This window comes from Mastomys coucha, unplaced genomic scaffold (assembly GCF_008632895.1).
Source record: "Mastomys coucha isolate ucsf_1 unplaced genomic scaffold, UCSF_Mcou_1 pScaffold3, whole genome shotgun sequence".
Taxonomy (NCBI): domain Eukaryota; kingdom Metazoa; phylum Chordata; class Mammalia; order Rodentia; family Muridae; genus Mastomys; species Mastomys coucha.
Window position 1 is genome coordinate 2997179 of NW_022196909.1, and position 17551 is coordinate 3014729.

General features: G+C 42.0%; 1 long non-coding RNA gene across 1 annotated transcript; it reads left to right on the forward strand.

Moving 5' to 3' along the window:
• The first annotated feature begins 380 nt into the window (after window positions 1–380).
• Window positions 381–16860, forward strand: LOC116075097. The gene is made up of 3 exons (XR_004112415.1): window positions 381–419; window positions 8150–8268; window positions 13692–16860. It is a non-coding gene; the product is annotated as an uncharacterized LOC116075097 (long non-coding RNA).
• The last annotated feature ends 691 nt before the right edge of the window (window positions 16861–17551 follow it).

The window sequence follows — 17551 nt, forward strand, 5'->3', positions numbered from 1 at the left end:
ATTTGTGAAAAGAAAGCCAACATTTATGCCTTTTTGTCCAATAAAATTGATTCTCGTTTCTTCCCTATACAGTTATTGATGTGTTAGAACAGTGGGTCTCGTCAGAACAATACCACACACTAGGCCCAAACAGTTCCACATTTAAGAGGTTTAATTGAGAGGGAGAGAGGGGGTAGTGGAGCGGAAAGAGAGGAGGGGGAGAGAGAGCAAGATGGAGGAATATTCCCTGTGTGTGTGTGTGTGTGTGTGTGTGTGTGTGTATATATATATATATATATATATATATGGGTTCTGATATACAGGCCACAGGTAAAGGTGGGAGGTGAGCCCAATGAATTCTGGGAATACGGTGGCTGTTACCCTGGCAACAGGTCTGTGGACCAGCCCATGCATCACCACAGGCTTTGGATGTCCTGATGGTAACATACCTCCCTTTTTGATATTATAAAGAGAAGGAAAGAAAAAGGGAAGGGGAAGCCTATGGTGAAAAGGGAACAAGGGTGTTGTGTCTCTTAAGCTACTTCCTGCTGTCTAGGGGCATTGTCAATGGGGGGTAGCTGGCTTTCACCATCGGGATCCACTTGGTAAACATTTGCATCAGGTTCCTCTGTGGACAGTGGCTCATCTATGGACAGCAGCTGGTAACAGGAGCTGATTGATAGTTTGGTTAGAAAGTTTTTGTATTTGTTGTTGAAGAAATGTAGAAACAAGATTAATGAGGCAGGGAGCAAATAATAACACCAGGAAGATGACTAAGAGAGGAGTTACAAACGGGAGTATCCACTTCCATATGGGGTTTTCAAAAATCTCAGAACTGGAGGTCTCACGGTCAGAAAATCACTTTGAAACTGAGAAGTGAATGTATTATATTGGATCATGGAAGTTGTTATCCCTGAAACTCCAGTACCAACACCTATGGTTATTCCTGTAGCAACCGAGAGTGGCACAAGTTGGACTGCCCTCATATGTTAGGCAGCTATCATATCTACAACTGGGATTGGCAAGGGCTTGTTTCCCTGGATTACTCTCAGTTCAGGGAAAAGAAGTACTAATGTGCAAACTCCTGACCAGTTAGCAGGTAAGCGACGATATGCCTGAGTGCCACAAAGAATGGACGTGTTTTGGATTGTAGGGCATTGTGGCAGAGATGCTATATCAAGGGTTATGGTTCTATTGCAGGTTTCAGGTGAGACAGATGGACCCAATGAGAGAATTCCTCGAGTTTAGCAGGGGTCACAAGAATTACTTTAAAAGGGCCCTGCCACTTGAGAGAGAGAGGTGAGGGCCGATGACCTGGAAGGGATAGAAGGACTTGGTCTCCAATGTTGATAGGTAGTGGACAGGAGACAGTGCATGGCTGAGGTAGATGATGGTCAGCAAAGTTTCATAGGAGAGAATGGAGGTGGCAAAGTAATGGGGTAAATACATGGTCTGGGAGGGGAGAGCATTTAGGTGAAAGATCAAGAGTTAGGACTGGATGTCCATACATGAGTTCAAAGGGAGAGATGAGGAGAGGTTGTTTTGGGAGAGCTTGTAACCTGAAAAGAGCCAGGGGTAGGAGTTTTACCCAATCAAGGTGAAGTTCCTGTGACAGCTTAACAAGAGTGTTTTTTAAAGAGCGATTAGTTCTTTCTACCTTACCAGAAGATTGAGGGTGGTAAGGAATGTGAAAATGCCAGGGGATGTCTAGGGCCTTAGATAAGATTTGAGAGACTTGGGAAGTAAATTCAGGACCATTGAGAGAGGCTGGGACACCAAGCTGGAGGATGATCTCTTGGAGGAGGAGATCAGAGACTGTCTGAGCCCTTTTGTTAGTTGTGAGAATGTCTCTACCCACACTGAGAAGGTGTCCACCAAGACCAGGAGGTACTTGGCATGCCTGACAGTGGGCATATGGGTAAAGTCAAGTTGCCAGTCAGTTCCAGGAAGGGAACCTCTAGCCTGATGGGTAGGAAAAGGGGTGCTATGATACTTTGAGTTGGGGTCAGACTTCTGACAGATTTTTCAAGAAGCAGTTATAGATTTTAAGAAGCTTAAGTCCTCAGGAGTAGGCTGTAGAGAGAGAGGGTATTGAGCTTGGGCCTCTACATGGTAGAGTCCAAAATTGGATGACAACAAGAGAATGGTGTTTAGCAACAGAGGGGTTCTGGATGTCCCAGACTCAGGTATCTAAAGGAAATAACATGGTAGTGTTAGTAGGTTGCCTGGTTAGGAGAAGGATCAGATCCTTGTGGTCATGACCTCTGCTTGCCCTGCTGCAACAGGTCTACGGACCCACCCATGCATCACCACAGGCTTTGGATGTCCTGATGCTAACAGTTATAACATAATACTGGAATCAGGGAAAGAATTTTCACACAAACATCTACAAAGTGGATTTCTCATTAATGAGTTATGAGGCATCCCAATTTATAACTGATGAATGGAACACTTGATAAATTAAATTATATTAACATTATTAATGTCACCAATTAAGAAGACAGAGTATCAACAAGAATATCTTTATGCTGGTGATTAAGTTGGAAGGAATTGCTATGGAAATGCCTTTGTATTTTTCCAAATAATTAATGAGAAGAGAGAAGCATATTGTAGTTTTACTGTAAGAGTTCATCCGGTTAAACAAAATTAACTGTTGCCGTATTGAACAGGGGGAACATGAGAAACCTTCCCCCATGGAGTAAAGGATACCTGCTGTCTGTCTCCAAACTGTACTTGTTTCTGAAAACGGTTCAGATAACAGAAATTTTTCAGTAGTGTGTCTTGAACAGAATTCTGATGTGCCAAGACTTTTTTTTTCATCTACCTTTATAAAAATGGTGAAAAGAGAAAACAGTTACCTCAAGCATTCATCTGACCTCTGCACATGCACTGTGGCACATATGTGTACCCCCCCACACACATGTGCACGCACGCACACACACACACACACACACACACACACACACACGTATGGTCAATAAGTGAATGTGTTAAAATGATTAATCCAGTTTCATTACGGAAGCTTCATGTGAAGGCACTTCTACACAAGACTCAACAAAAGTGTCCCAGGGTACATGTTTGATGGCCACTGGAACCAGTAATGCCACCCGCTAGGAAGAGGAAAAGCAGAAAAGAAAGATATTCTGCTAAATGGCTTTTCAGACAGCAAGTATAGCCCTAAAGAAACAAGACTCCAACTTAAATCCCCAAAACACTTGTGAAGCATCTACTCTGAGACCATTTTTATTTATAGAATAGCTCTGGCTTGGATAAAAATTACAGGACATCTATCCTAAATTACAACCATTGGTTAGGTGTGTACTGCATGCCTGTAATTCAGGAGCTTGAGGCAATATGATTGTCCTGGGTTCAAGGTCATCCTGGGCTTAAAGACAAAGAGTATTTGAAAATTATCTTTGGAATTATTTTGGTTATTTTTTTCTAATCTCATAACATGTTATTTTCCTATTTAATGAAAAAGAGTACTTACTAAAATAGAAATGAAGTCGAATAGAATATCAAATAGAACTAGAATATCGAATGAAATAATATACAAAGTTAAAGAGGGTTCATGCTAGTAAAGAATAAACTAAATTACGCAGGCAAGCAGTGAATTTTAGAATATTATTTTTTTTAAGTTTTATTGCTATGTGATGAGAAAAGTTACATGATTTCAATTTATCTGAATTTGTTAACATTTAAAAACATTTTTAGTAAATAGAATTAAATCACATTCCTGTTTTCCTTTTGTACCCCAACTCCTCCCAGAGAATCCTCTTTAATACCTACAATATCTTTTTTGTCATATTCTTTAAAATTTATAAAATATTATAACAATAAAAATGAGTATTATAAAAGTTGTTTGATATAAAACAACAAACAGTTTAACAGTCTTATGTAGATGCATGTCTATGGCAATACTGAAAATACAAACGTTTTTCTCAATATAAATTTTAAATAACTCCAAATTTATTAACTGTATATTTCAAAATAATACATCACTACTAATATTTATTTAAATAAACAAATATATAAAGTGTTTTTGTTTGTTTTGTATTTAGTAGAGCTTAAAATATTGGCTCTTACTGTGGTAACGATACAAGAGTTACAAACGTCACTCTTTGTTGTTCTCTTACAAACCCCCTCCCAATTTAATTGTCTACATTACTTTTGAGTATATAGATACTTTTAAAATATGTAAGCTGTTTTGAAAATCATAGTATAGTGTAAAAACATGAAATAAACATTACTAGTAATAGAGAGGCTGAGATAGGAGAAGCAAGATCTCAAGACCATTATGTTGTACACAGCAAGACACTGTCACAAACAAACAAGCTGAAAGTGTATATGAATTGTACAATATTGGACCTATTTCTCCAATTATTAAATTAGAGAGACCATTGGATGACAATCAACAAATTTCTAATTCCTCATGTTTTTAGATTTCAATAGATTAGGATATGTTAGTAATATTAATTTTCATATTAAGATATTAAGAAAAAGTAATTGTCACTTCTTGTTGTTTTTGTTGTAAGAGGTGGAATTAGGTTTGTGGATTTGTTGAAAGATTACTTTCTTGCTTCTTCTAGAGTATAGTTTTGCTCCTTATGTTGATATTTTCCATCTATTATCCTTTGTAAGGCTGAATTTGTGGAAAGATATTGTGTAAATTTTGTTTTGTCATGGAATATCTTGTTTTCTCCATCTATGGTAATTGAGAGTTTTGCTGGGTATAGTAGCCTGGGCTAGTATTTGTGTTCTCTTAGGGTCTGTATGACATCTGCCCAGGATCTTCTAGCTTTCATAGTCTCTGGTGAGAAGTCCAGTGCAATTCTGATAGGCTTCCCTTTATATGTTACTTGACCTTTTTCCCTTAGTGCTTTTAAAATTCTTTCTTTGTTTAGTGCATTTGGTGTTTTGATTATTATGTGACAGGAGGAATTTCTTTTCTGATTTAGTCCATTTGGGGTTCTGTAGGCTTCTTGTATGTTCATGGGCATCTCTTTCTTTAGGTTAGGGAAGTTTTCTTCTATAATTTTGTTGACGATATTTACTGGCTCATTACATTTGGAGTCTTCACTCTCTTCTATACCTATTATCCTTAGGTTTGGTCTTTTCATTGCATCCTGGATTTCCTGGATGTTTGGGTTAGGAGCTTTTTGCTTTTTGCAATTTCTTTGAATGTTGTTTCAATGTTTTCTATGTTATCTTCAGCCCCTGAGATTCTCTCTTCTATCTCTTGTATTCTGTTGGTGATGCTTGCATCTATGACTCCTGATTTCTTTCCTAGGTTTTCTATCTCCAGGGTTGTCTCTCTTTCTGATTTCTTTATTTTTTCTATTTCCATTTTTAGATCCTGGATGGTTTTGCTCATTTCCTTCACCTGTTTGATTGTGTTTTCCTGTAGTTCTTTAAAGGATTTTTGTGTTTCCTCTTTAAGAGCTTCTAGCTGTTTACCTGTGTTCTCTTGTATTTCTTTGAGGGTGCTATTTATGTCTTTCTTAAAGTCCTGTATCATCACCATGAGAAGTGATTTTATATCTGAATCTTGCTTTTTCACTGTAATGGTGTGTCCGGGGCTTGCTATGTTGGGAGTATTGCGTTCTAATGATGCCAAGTAACCTTGGTTTGTGTTGCTTATATTCTTACGCTTGCCCCCTGCCATCTGGCTATCTCTAGTGCTACTTGCCCTTGCTAAAGTGGACTGGAGTCAGTCCTTCCTGTGATCCTGGTTGTGTCAGAACTCCTCAGAGTCAAGCTGTCTCTGTGATCCTGTGATTTTGGGATTCTGTGACCCTGGGCTTGTTAGAGCATTTAAGAATGGAGCTTCCTCTGGATGTTGTGGGACTGGCTGCAGAGTTCCCATCCAAGGTCTGCTCAGGGTACCAGCTGGCTCAGACAGATTGGAAGCAATCTGAGCCACTGGGCTGACAGAGTTCCTGTGTGCCTGGATCCTCCTGGTCCCAGTTACTTCTGGGACAGATGTTGTGTCCTCCTCACCTCTGATCCTGGGTGTGTTAGAGCACCTGAGAGTGGAGCTTCCTTTGGGTGTTGTGGGGCTGGCTGCGGAGCTTGTGCCTAAGGTCTGCTCAGTGCACCAGCCCAGAGAGACTGGAAGAAACCTGAGCCACTGGGCTGACGGTGTTCCTGTGTGCCTGGTCCCGATGGTCCCAGTTACTCTCAGTATTGGGACAGATGTTGGAGTCTATTCACCTCTGATCCTGGGCATATTAGAGTGCCTAGGAGTGGAGTTTTCTCTGGGTGTTGTGGGACTGGAAGGAACCTGAGCCACTGGGCTGGCAGAGCTCCTGTGTGCCTGGTCCCGTTGATCCCAGTTACTCCTGGTATTGGGACAGATGTTGTGTCCTTCTCACCTCTGATCCTGGGCATGTTAGAGCACCTGGGAGTGGAGCTTCTCTGCTCGTTGTTTAGAATATTCTCTAGAGTACCCTGGTAACAAGGCACAATTTGACAGTCATCTTGGAGGCAGAGAGAATCAAACACTCAGATACCACTTAGAGGAATCCGTGTGGTGCTTCTCACCCTTTCTGGTGTTGGACATTCACAGTAGCAGACTGTATTCCTAGGCCTGTGTGCCACACACATACTGTGGTTTAAGGGCTCTTCGGGAGCCATTTGGCTTCTACACATTTTGTTAACTTTCTTCCTCATTGCAAGCATCACCTTTACTAAAAGATGCAGTTCCACCTGGTTATTGTACTAGTGCAGCCGGGTTGAATTTTAATTGAGAGCAAGCTGTAAGGTTGCATAGTCTTCAGTTTGGAATGCTGTCTGTGTCTAAAGATAGCTATATTGCTTTAGTTCTATATGGCCAGCCAGTCAGTTCTGGTATTCTTAGTTTGATTAAGCCATCAACACTTGGGCTGGCAATATATCTTCATGGGGAAGGGTGTAGGGCTAAATGTTAAAAGTTGCTCTATGCTCTTGGTGGGTGCACACACTGTTCAGCACCTGCCCAAGGGCTTTGGATTCATGGACAAAAGACATTCACATGCAATCTTTATATTGTATCTGCCTTAATTAGCTCAATGGCTGAGCACTTCTAAACCTTCCAGAGGCTAGCATACACTCCCCTCCAGTATTCTTGAATTATCACTTTTTAAATCTATCTTTTATTTTTGCTGCCATGTTTCCTTCTGGGCATCCCTTCCATGGACCACTCTCCCTTTGTGCCTACACTTGGGCCATCTCACCCTCCTGCTCCTTCACAGCGTGGTCCATCCTAAGTTCCTCTCACTGTGGACTCCCTCCTTCTCCTGTCCTGTAGTTACTCTTGGGAATCCTCAAAGTCCTACCTCTATCCCCTTGCCCAGCCATTAGCTATTGGCTTTTTATTGATCAGTCAAGAAAAAAAAAAAAAAGGACCAAAAAAAAAAAAAAAAAACCAAAAAAACAACTGTTGGCAGGAACCTGCAGCAGACGTGTGGATTCCCATGTAAGCACAAATCGAAACCTCAATAGAAGGGTACTTCGTATACAGATCTAATGGCCTCAAAGCCTCAATAGAAAGGTACTTAGTGTACAAATCTAATGACCTAAACTTGATCTTTGGCAGGAGTCTTATCTGATGAACCCACAGCAAAACAAGAGAAACAACTCAAAATTTCTGTAACACGCACACACACACACACACACACATGCACCCATGCATGCACACACACATCACACATATATACACACATGCCACACATACATACACATACCACACATACACATACCATACACATTACACACACATATGATACATACATGCACACATAGACACGTACTACATATACACACACAACTGTGAATGCGCAAACATATCACACTCATGTATCCACACACATATACACATACACACAATAAGTTAGATATTTAAAAATAGGTAAATTATTGGCCTGACCATGTTCCATTTCAGAAATAGAGGTAGTTTTGAACCTGGACTAATAAGTCCTTAAGAAGACTTCAGTGACTTCTGCCAAGAGCCATCACCAAGACGGTATGTCCCCCAACAAAGAAACACAGGTCACAGATGCAGTATATTCACAGTAGCAGACTGTAGATCCTGAGGCCCCACTGTTTTCTGGTAGTCTTTGAGTGTCTCTGGGCTCTTAATTGTTCACATTCACAACCCTGAAGTGCTATTCACCCATCTCAATTGATTCAGATAGACGGCTCTAGCCTTCACGGGCAATGTTCCTGCACATGGCTGACTCCTCATCTTCAACTGGAGAAGGGAATCCCCTCCTCCGAGAAGGTGAAGCCTACCAAGCTCTTCCTCTGCAGGTGGGTGTCCTCATGCTCGGGCCTCTGTCTCACAGGGAGCAGTATTCAGCTTTTAGTTCTCCTATTGGAATCTGTAGAGCTGGGGACTGCTTCATCACTCTGCCTTATTGCAACTTGTAAGAGATTAAACAGTGTGTGTGTGTGTTCACGGTGTATATATGGCATATGTGGTATGTGTGTATATGTGGTGTGTGTGGAATGTGTTTGTGTGTATGTGTGATATATGTGTATTGTGGGTGTATGTGATATATGTGTGGTGTGTGTGATGTGTGTGGTGTACGTGGGTGTGTGTATAGATAAGGAATGGAATAGCATTTCTCTAGGGCTTTAAATGAGAAACCGGGTATAAAATATGAAGCCTTACATGTGTGGCACTCAATTGATCTTTCTTTTCATTCCTTTCTCCCCTGTAGTACTTGACCTTGTCTTAGATGGTATGGTGGTTTGAATGAAAATGGCTCCCATGGGCTCATAGGGAGTGGCATTATTTGAAAAGATTAGGACAAGTGACTTTGTTGGAGTAGGTGTGGCCTAACTAGAAGTATGTCACTAGGGGTGGGTGTTGAGGTTTCAGAGGCTCCAGCCAGTACCAGTGGCTCACGCTCTCTCTCTTCCTCCTGACTGAGGATACAGATGTAGAATTCTCTCAGTTCCTTCCCCAGCATCATGTCTGCCTACACACGGTCATGTTTCACACCACCATAACGATAGTGAACTAAACCTCTGACCTGTAAGCCGCACTCAATTAAATGGTTTCTGTGATAAGTGTTGCCATGGTCATGGAGTTCTCACACCTCAATAGAACACTGCTTAAGACAGATAGGGCCTTGGAGGTGACATTAGGGGACTGTGCTGAGGGTGACTTCTTCCTGCAAGGCATGGTGGGCTTATGATGAAATGTTCAAGTTTTAAAAGTCGTTTTTTAAAGCCTGTGGATTCATCAATGAACACACTTTAGAGCGAAAACTGATCACCTCACTCTTGGAACAGTCATTGTGAATTAGCTCATACACACTAGGTGATAATTACATTTTGGTATACTCTGAAATTCAATAAACACTACTGAAAACTGATAATTACAAATTATGACAATAATAGCATTTGAGGCTCATCATAAATCTCATGGAGTCTATTCAGTAGCAAGCAAGAGAAAATGCTAAAGTGTAAATACATTTAAAGTTAATTCATTGCAATCGTTTCAATATAAAGCGGGATGTACTGGAGAAATCGTCAGAGACTAACTTGACCTCTAGAGGGAGCACAGAGATTAAGAAACCTCACAGTTCTCCATCAGCAGTTTCTCCATCAGCCCCTGAAAGCTTTTAAAACCTGCAATGGCAGTTTCCCAGGATTGTTTCCCCGAACTTCTTGTACTCCTCCTACACTAGAGCAGCTATTCTCAAGCTGCGATCTCGAACCCTTTGGGGTCAAACAATTTTTCACGGAGATCACATATCACTTAGCCTGCATATCAGATATTTACATTATAATTCTTAATGGTAGCAAAATTATAGTTATGAAGTAGTAATGAAAACAATTTTATGGCTAGGAGTCACCACAACATGAAGAACTGTATGAAACAGTACTAGCATTAGGAAGGCTTAAAACCACTGTGCTAGAGGGATGTGTAAGTGAAAAAGTTAAAAAGGAATATGAGCATACTGGAAATGCCTGTAACACTGGGCTGGGAGGCTCACACCTATAATCCCAGTACTTAGGAGACAGAGGCCAGAAGAACTTTAATATCTGCAACCACAAACTCAGGCTTGCTTTGTAACCAAAGGCTTAATCTACCCGAAGGGAAGCTCTGGAAATGGATATCAGGAGATTTGGTTTTAATATATTTCCATATGGCCAACAGGCTCCCTCCTTTCAGCAGACGTGATCAAAGCAAGGGATGATGTAGAGGAGAGTCGGCTCGTTCTAACTGGGTTGGTTACCTAGTTATCAGTACAGCTGTGGTGCAGTCACCTAGACATCATTTAAATTTATTTGACAGTTAAATGTGTTACCCACAAATAGTGAAATAGGCATTTGTGAAAACATGTCATGGTATGTATGTTCACTTTTGTTTCTTTTTACATTGACTATTGAGATTGAATAGAATGAGGTGGATCACTAAATGTTTCAAGATGAGGTTAAAGTGTGTGTGTGTGGGGGGTGGGGGGTGGGTGTGTGTATGTGTGTGTTTTAAATTCAACCAGCATTAGAATTACTTTTGGTAACCAAAGAAACTACCACAAATTATTAATAAAACAAATATACATTTAAAAAAGTCCCAGACAATCACAGTCTATTTTGCATAGTGAAGTCCATGCAAGCCCGAGCCACATTGCATGACCTTGTCTCGAGAAAATAAAGCCAAAACAAATCCTAATGATTGTAAATGCTCCAAAGAAAAGTTGCTGAGCCTATGTATCCAAAATCATAGCTTCAATTTAAAACTTTTTCCAAAAGTTTGGGTCGTTTTAAAACATTCTGCAGAATTATTTATTTTGTTTACACGTGATCAAAGGATGGGGTTTTGCAATAGGATCTGACATACACACATGTATGGAATGCACTGTATTTTTGAGTCCTATCAACCCCTGGCTATGTCTTAAGTTGGCTCCTTTTCACCTCTTTCTCACTGAGATAGCTAGGTTCTAGGATCTACTACTTTTTACCAGGATTGCCACGATCATTTCTTCATTATGGCCCCCATCCCTGTTGATAACCTTCATCTGCTGTCACTCAAACACAGCTCACTGAACATCACATTCAAATGTGTGCTCGTGTGTGCTGGACACTTACTCCAGTTCCTCACATAGACCAAGCACATTTTGCCACTGAACTGCACCTCCAGCCTCCAGACTAATTTTCAGGAAAGAGAGTCCTGAAATATTAATTTTTCCCATATTAATTTTTTTCTCTAGAACGTTTATTAGTTCTCTCTTTCTACAAAGCAAATTATCAAACAGCCACTTGGCATTGAGGTCCAATTGAACATCTTCTGGACAATGAACTCCAGGCAGAATTTTCATGCTCTTACTCCCACTGTCTCTACACTGATTTCTTTTTTAGATGACTGTGGGCATATCTTCAATCACGTCTAAGAACATTCTCTTAAATATAAGCGTCTGTGCTCAACGACCAACATTGAAAACCTCTGTGAAGCAGGTTACTGATGCTGAAGGCCACAGGCTAAAGGCCACGGGAATCCGAGGATAGAGACGTATTGGGGTAGGGCACAGCTGAAGAGACTGCAGCTTGAACTGCACAAAAACGCCAGGAAGAATTTGAAGGCTTAAGTAATAATTTATTACCATCTCTTGAGGTCCCAGGGCTTAACTGGATCCATCAGTCAAGTGGTTCTTACCTGGACTCTGAGATGCAGTCACAGTTCCTGGTGGCTGGAGTTGAGCGCTCTGCCAGACAGTGTCAGAGATGGTGACATAGCTTATATGTTCAACTACTGGGGCAAGCGTGGTGGAAACTTCTGTTTGTTGGCCAGATGTTTTACTCTGTGAAGCAGCCTCACTGCGAAGCTAGCTTCTGCCTGCCTGTTCATCTAACATGGTCTCAGGTTAAACTTTTCCAAAGCCCAAATGTATGTGTCAGACGTATTGAGTCCTAGCCTTAGAGAGCACACATCCTCAACTTCCTCTATGAAGCAGCCTAGATCTACTGGAGAGAAGAGGAAGTGGCCATGTTCTCTCTCTCTCTGTCTCTGTCTGCTTATCTGTCTGTCTGTCTGTCTATCTCTCTCACACATACACATACACATACACATACACTTGTCCAATAAAGTATAGCAGAATTAATATTAGGTAAATTCTAAGACAAGACAGGAAAAGCTGTCTACCTTGCTTACTAGAACACTGAGTCCTAAAATCTGAGGTCTTGAAGCCTCCATGCTATGAGGAAGCCTGAGCTAATCAATGTAGGCAGACTACATAGACAGGCATTGAGAGATACCCTGAACAAGAGACCAGGCACCCTGGACACAGCCTAGTAAAGGAAGTCTACAAATGAGAGAAAAGAACCCTGAGATGGTCATGGAATGGGGAGGGCCCAGGGATAGTAACTATACTCTGTCATTTATTTATTACCATTATTCAGAAGTAATATGGAATGGGGCTGTGAATTTCTAGTTTACTTCTGGAATAATGCTGGAGTTTCTCAGGTAGCTTTTTATCAGGCAGAAGTGTTACCAGGCAACTAGGGGTCCTTTTTGTGGGCTCCTAATTCCATTAACAAAACTAACTAAAAATGGACTCAGAAGGAAGCTTGAGAATCATTTTACTAGAATTTGAGAGAAAAATAAGAGGGCAGTCAAGGCATAGATCCCAGCAGCTGTGGGAAGGAGGGAAATAGATAAGAGGAAGGGAGATGTTTTTTCAGGTAGAGTCCAAATAAGCAGAAGCCATCAAACAGATGTGGAAAGAGTTTAGGGTCATCAAGAAAAACTGTGAGAAAGCACAGCCCAGCATCTGAAAGCTTGGGATTTGGGTCAGTAGCCAAAGGAGGAATAAAAAAGAAGGGAAGGGAAAATTTATGCCTTCTGAGTTAGCACCCAGGAGAACAGGCAGGCTTAGCATGGAGGATTTGAATTAGGGAGGGGCTGAAGGTAGAAGCACAGTATCTCATTAAGGGGATAGTTAACATTACCAGCACCCTCTGTCTTTAGCAGGACTTCAGATAAGTCTTTAACAGGTCTTCAGGTGAATGAGCTTTTCTAAGGGGTGGCCCTCTGGCCATGTGACTGACAGGCAGAGTGGACTAGTTTCTATAGAAAGGGACAATAATATTTCCTTGTTATGTCTCCAGTCACAGTGAATGGTAACCTTAGATCCTACTTTCTGGGCTAGGAAAAAGTCGTTTTCCCTTCATAGACCCAACAAGGTCTCCTTCCCTTACCTTCCTCCTTTTGGTAAGGTACATTAATAAGGGGCAAAGCTGATTATGAGGGATGGAGCCATCCTCCAGGCCAGCAAGTCTGCTAATTGCCTTCTTGTAAGGCTATCTACCACAAGGTGTTGCTTGCCAACACTATGGAACCCTTTTGCCCTAATGTCCCTTTACACTTAAAACTGAAAGAAGAGAGAGAGAGAGAGAGAGAGAGAGAGAGAGAGAGAGAGAGAGAGAGACAGACAGACAGACAGACAGACAGAGACAGAGACACACAGAGAGAGACAGAGAGACAGAGAGGGAGAGACAGAGAGAGACAGAGACAGAGACAGAGAGACAGAGACAGACAGAGAGAGAGAGAGAGAGACAGACAGACAGAGAGAGAGAGAGAGAGAGAGAGAGAGAGAGAGAGAGAGAGAGAGAGCCAGGCTTTCTGTGCTGAGGCAAGAATATCTCAAGTATACAACTGTAAGCAAATGGAATGAAGAATATCGGTGTCATTAACGTCAGCTATGCCTTTTCCTTCGTTTCAGGACAAGTTCGGAGTAGCTCATGCCTTTGAAGCCTGTGGTCTTTAGAGTGGCTTTAGTGTAAAAACTCAAAATAGGCTGACGACTGAGCCTGGAGGGAAGGTCGTCAGCAAAGGTGACACTAAGCTGCAGCCATTCGGTCTGTCCTCCAGCTTGCTAAATACGATTCTAAAGCAGTGTCCTAAAGGAACAACGTCCCTTGACCTCACTTCAAGAAGGTCAAGAAGACAACACCAGGATGTGACATTTGAGTGACAAGACCTTGCTTTCAGGCTCCTGGCTCCTGGAATGAACACAAGCAAGAGAGAAAAGGAGGGGGAACCGGAGTTGAGGGACAGTGGGCTGCATCTGAGGGTGGGGGCTGATGGAGGTAGGTAGCTAGGACCGACCCCTCCTTTGATTCAGCAAACACCAAGGCTCCCCAGGATGCTGGGTTTTGCTACAGAGAGAGTCAGAGGCACACCAAAGAGATGGAGGGTCAGCTGTATCTCTGGCCTGCGAAACTACCAGCCGTGTTCTGGGAGGGAAGGTGGAGGGGGTCTGGAGAGAGGGTATGCCATCATGAAGAGCCTGCTAAGGTCTGTAGCACAGGAAGCCGCTGTGGCACCAACAGGATGCCTCCGTGTGCACCAGGGCAGGTAGAGGCCCACAGCCTCTGTATATCACCCATTCTGGCCTCAAACTTTGTGCCACCATGTCTGGCACTGTTTTTGCCTGAGGAAGGGTTCATCAGCATCCAACCACGTGACTTTAATACAGTGCCTATGGGGGTCTGGAGAGTGGAAAGGGTCCTCTCTCCCTTTTGACTGAATGATGAATAAGCCACACTTTCTTGTGTTTGAGATGGCTTTAGAGTGTAGAAAAATATCCACATGGACCGCTTGGTTGGTATTGAGTACTGATAGCTACTAAGGTTGGCAATTAGAAAAGAAAAAAAATAGCTTGGGTCAGGAAACCAGAGACGCATCCAGTCTCTTAAGACACGAGGACTTCTTTGCTCTAAATACCTCCCAAGGTTCCACAAAAGACCATGCTTGGCTTTTTCTTTTGACTTAACTCATCCTGTTTCTGTTTACAGAGCACCAATGTGAGTGGAATTCATCAGCCAAAAATACAAGTAAGGAAAAAAAAACCCACCTCTTCTAAAAACTTTTAATGTGCATGCAGCTTGCTGTTACTAGATAAGGACTCGTCTTTTTCTGTGCTGGGAACCCTAAGTAGTCACATAGGCCCATTATGTCTTAAATGCTGCCTGTGGCCCTGGAACAATGAGCCTGAGGCCCGGGAGCTGAAGCAGTAGGCAGCCTGCCAAGTTCAACACCGGCCAGTCTGAAGAGCAGGGCCTGCTGGGAGCTGCTTCCGGCTCTGCATAAGATGCAGAGCAAAGATTTTCCATGCTGGCTTTCCGCATGCACGTTCCACACTGAAAGCCCAGACCAGTGATGACCTGTATTGACATTTTCCGTGATAGTCTTTGTTTTGTTTTCTGCTTGATAGTGTAACTTCGGGGGTTTCTTTTTTTGTAACAATCACTTGGCAAGGATTACTCTTAGATGTCACAGGGGAGTCACCGAACACAGCTGGATTCTTCCCTGGGCAGACATCTCTTTTTAAAATGGAGCTTCATGGGAATTTACTGGATGATTTGTGGAGGAACCCTTTGTTTCACAGCTGTTGGTCAAGACTGTGCCTTGCTTGTGGAAATAAAAGAAGCTGCAGTGGAGCCTTATGGTAATGTACATAAGGAATTAAAAATTGAATTTAAAAACAGGAAATGCAGGGTGCTGGAGAGATGGCTCAGTGGTTAAGAGCATTGTCATTGCTCTGAGCTCCTCCCTGATCCAGTCACCTATTAGTGCCAGCTCCAAGAGCCCTGACACCTTATTCTTCACTCTGGATGCTTGTCCTCACCTAAACACAGACACACATTTAAAAAAAAATCTTTTAAAATGGGCTATGTACTGCTTTATCTCCATCAGAGCAACATTCTTCTGAAGTGCTCTATTTTTCGCCTACATTTGCCTTCCCTGGAGACTCAGCGCATGCACTTACAGCAACCAGGCTCAACCTCCAAGAGAAACATCGATGCTGGTAGTCTCCTTTGGTGCGCTTGGTGGCAAACGACCCGTGCTGAGCATCCAGGAGTTTTGTATCCAGTACTGAACTCACATGGCTAGGCTTTCATGTCAGAGGAAATACAGCTGCATGCATTTACTGTGTGGCAGTCTCCAATACGATGCCTTCTGGGGGAGTTTTAAGATCAGTTTAGACTTTGCCTAATTTTTTTAAGCACACATAACATGGATTCCACTTGGTGTGTGGCAATGTTCCATGCCTGTCTATAATGCTACTAACAAAAATTAACTGCCATTGGGACATGATTGGTGTACTTCCAAAAAGTGCTTTGCTATGAAGACTCAATGAGTTTTCTGGAAGAAACAATCGCTGACATTTGCCAGGAAGCAAAGGCTCCTCTGTCCCTTGAGCTTGGGTAAGTTTACCATTGCTCCACCTCAAACGTGACTGACACTCATGCTTATACAGCTTAAAGGTATTTTATTGACTGTTTTCTATTTAGTCCTCCATCATCTAAATTACTGCACAGGTGCACTGGCAGATGTTTCCATAAGACTATTGAAAGAACTCACATGCTCTTTGGTAGATGAATCTTAACTGTGATATCCCCATACAAGGGAATATTACACAGCTATAAAGAGAAATTATATGCCACTGTAGAAGACTGCTAGAATATGTTGCTAATATTTTAGGACAGGATTATAAAAATTCAAAATGAAACAAGAACTAATCTAATATTGTATTAGGTTAATGACAAATCCACTCAGGGAAGAAATTTTTTCAAGTGACCTTAGAATATGAGGATTGACATGTGTGGTGCGTAGATGCCTGTAGTCCCAGAATTTGGGAGATGGAAACAGGAAGATCAGAAGTTCAAGGTCTAGCCTGGACCACTTGAGACCCTTACTCGAAAATAACAACCAAACAACAGCATAAATAAGTAAAACAGAAATAAATAAATAAATAAATAAATAAGGAAAATGAGAATTGACAAAAGGGTCTATATGTGGATTATACTCTTAAGACAAAAGAGATAAAAAAAAGACACCTACAAATGATAATAAAAACAGCACGAAGTTTCAACTTTTTCCAGTAATTGTATTATTGAAAGTGTTACTTTTTTGTTCTTAAGGCTGTTGCATGTGCTTCATGGGATAAAACAAGTAATGAAGTTACTGCTGGGCAGGAATTCTGAGAAGATGGGGGTGGGCCTGAGGTCCAGATAGAACAAGGAGACTGCGGCACACAGGTAGTGTCTACTAGCCCATTCACTCCTATATTGTCAACCTCCCTTCCCAACACCTAGGGAATTGTATGTGTTAATATTAAGGAAGTAGAAAATCTACTCCTCTGAAGATCTTGTATTATTGGCAAAAGCATATGTGGTGGTTTGAATATGCTTGGCCCAGGGAGTGGCAGGATGAGGAAGTGTGGCTTTGTTAGAGTCGTTATGATAGAGTAGGCGTTTCTGGAGGCAGTGTGTTACTGTGCAGGACGGCTTGGAGACGCTCCTCCTAGCTGCCCTTGTTAGAGTCGTTATGATAGAGTAGGTGTTTCTGGAGGCAGTGTGTTACTGTGAAGGACGGCTTGGAGACGCTCCTCCTAGGCCTCAGGATGCTCAGCCTTCTCCTGCATTCAGAACAAGACATGCCCGCCTAGATGCTGCCATGCTTCCCACCATCCTGATGACGGATTGAACCACAGAACCAATAAGTCAACTCCAATTAAATGTTGTCCACTATTAACAGTTTGCCTTGGTCCTGGTGTCTTTTCAGAGGAATAGAAAC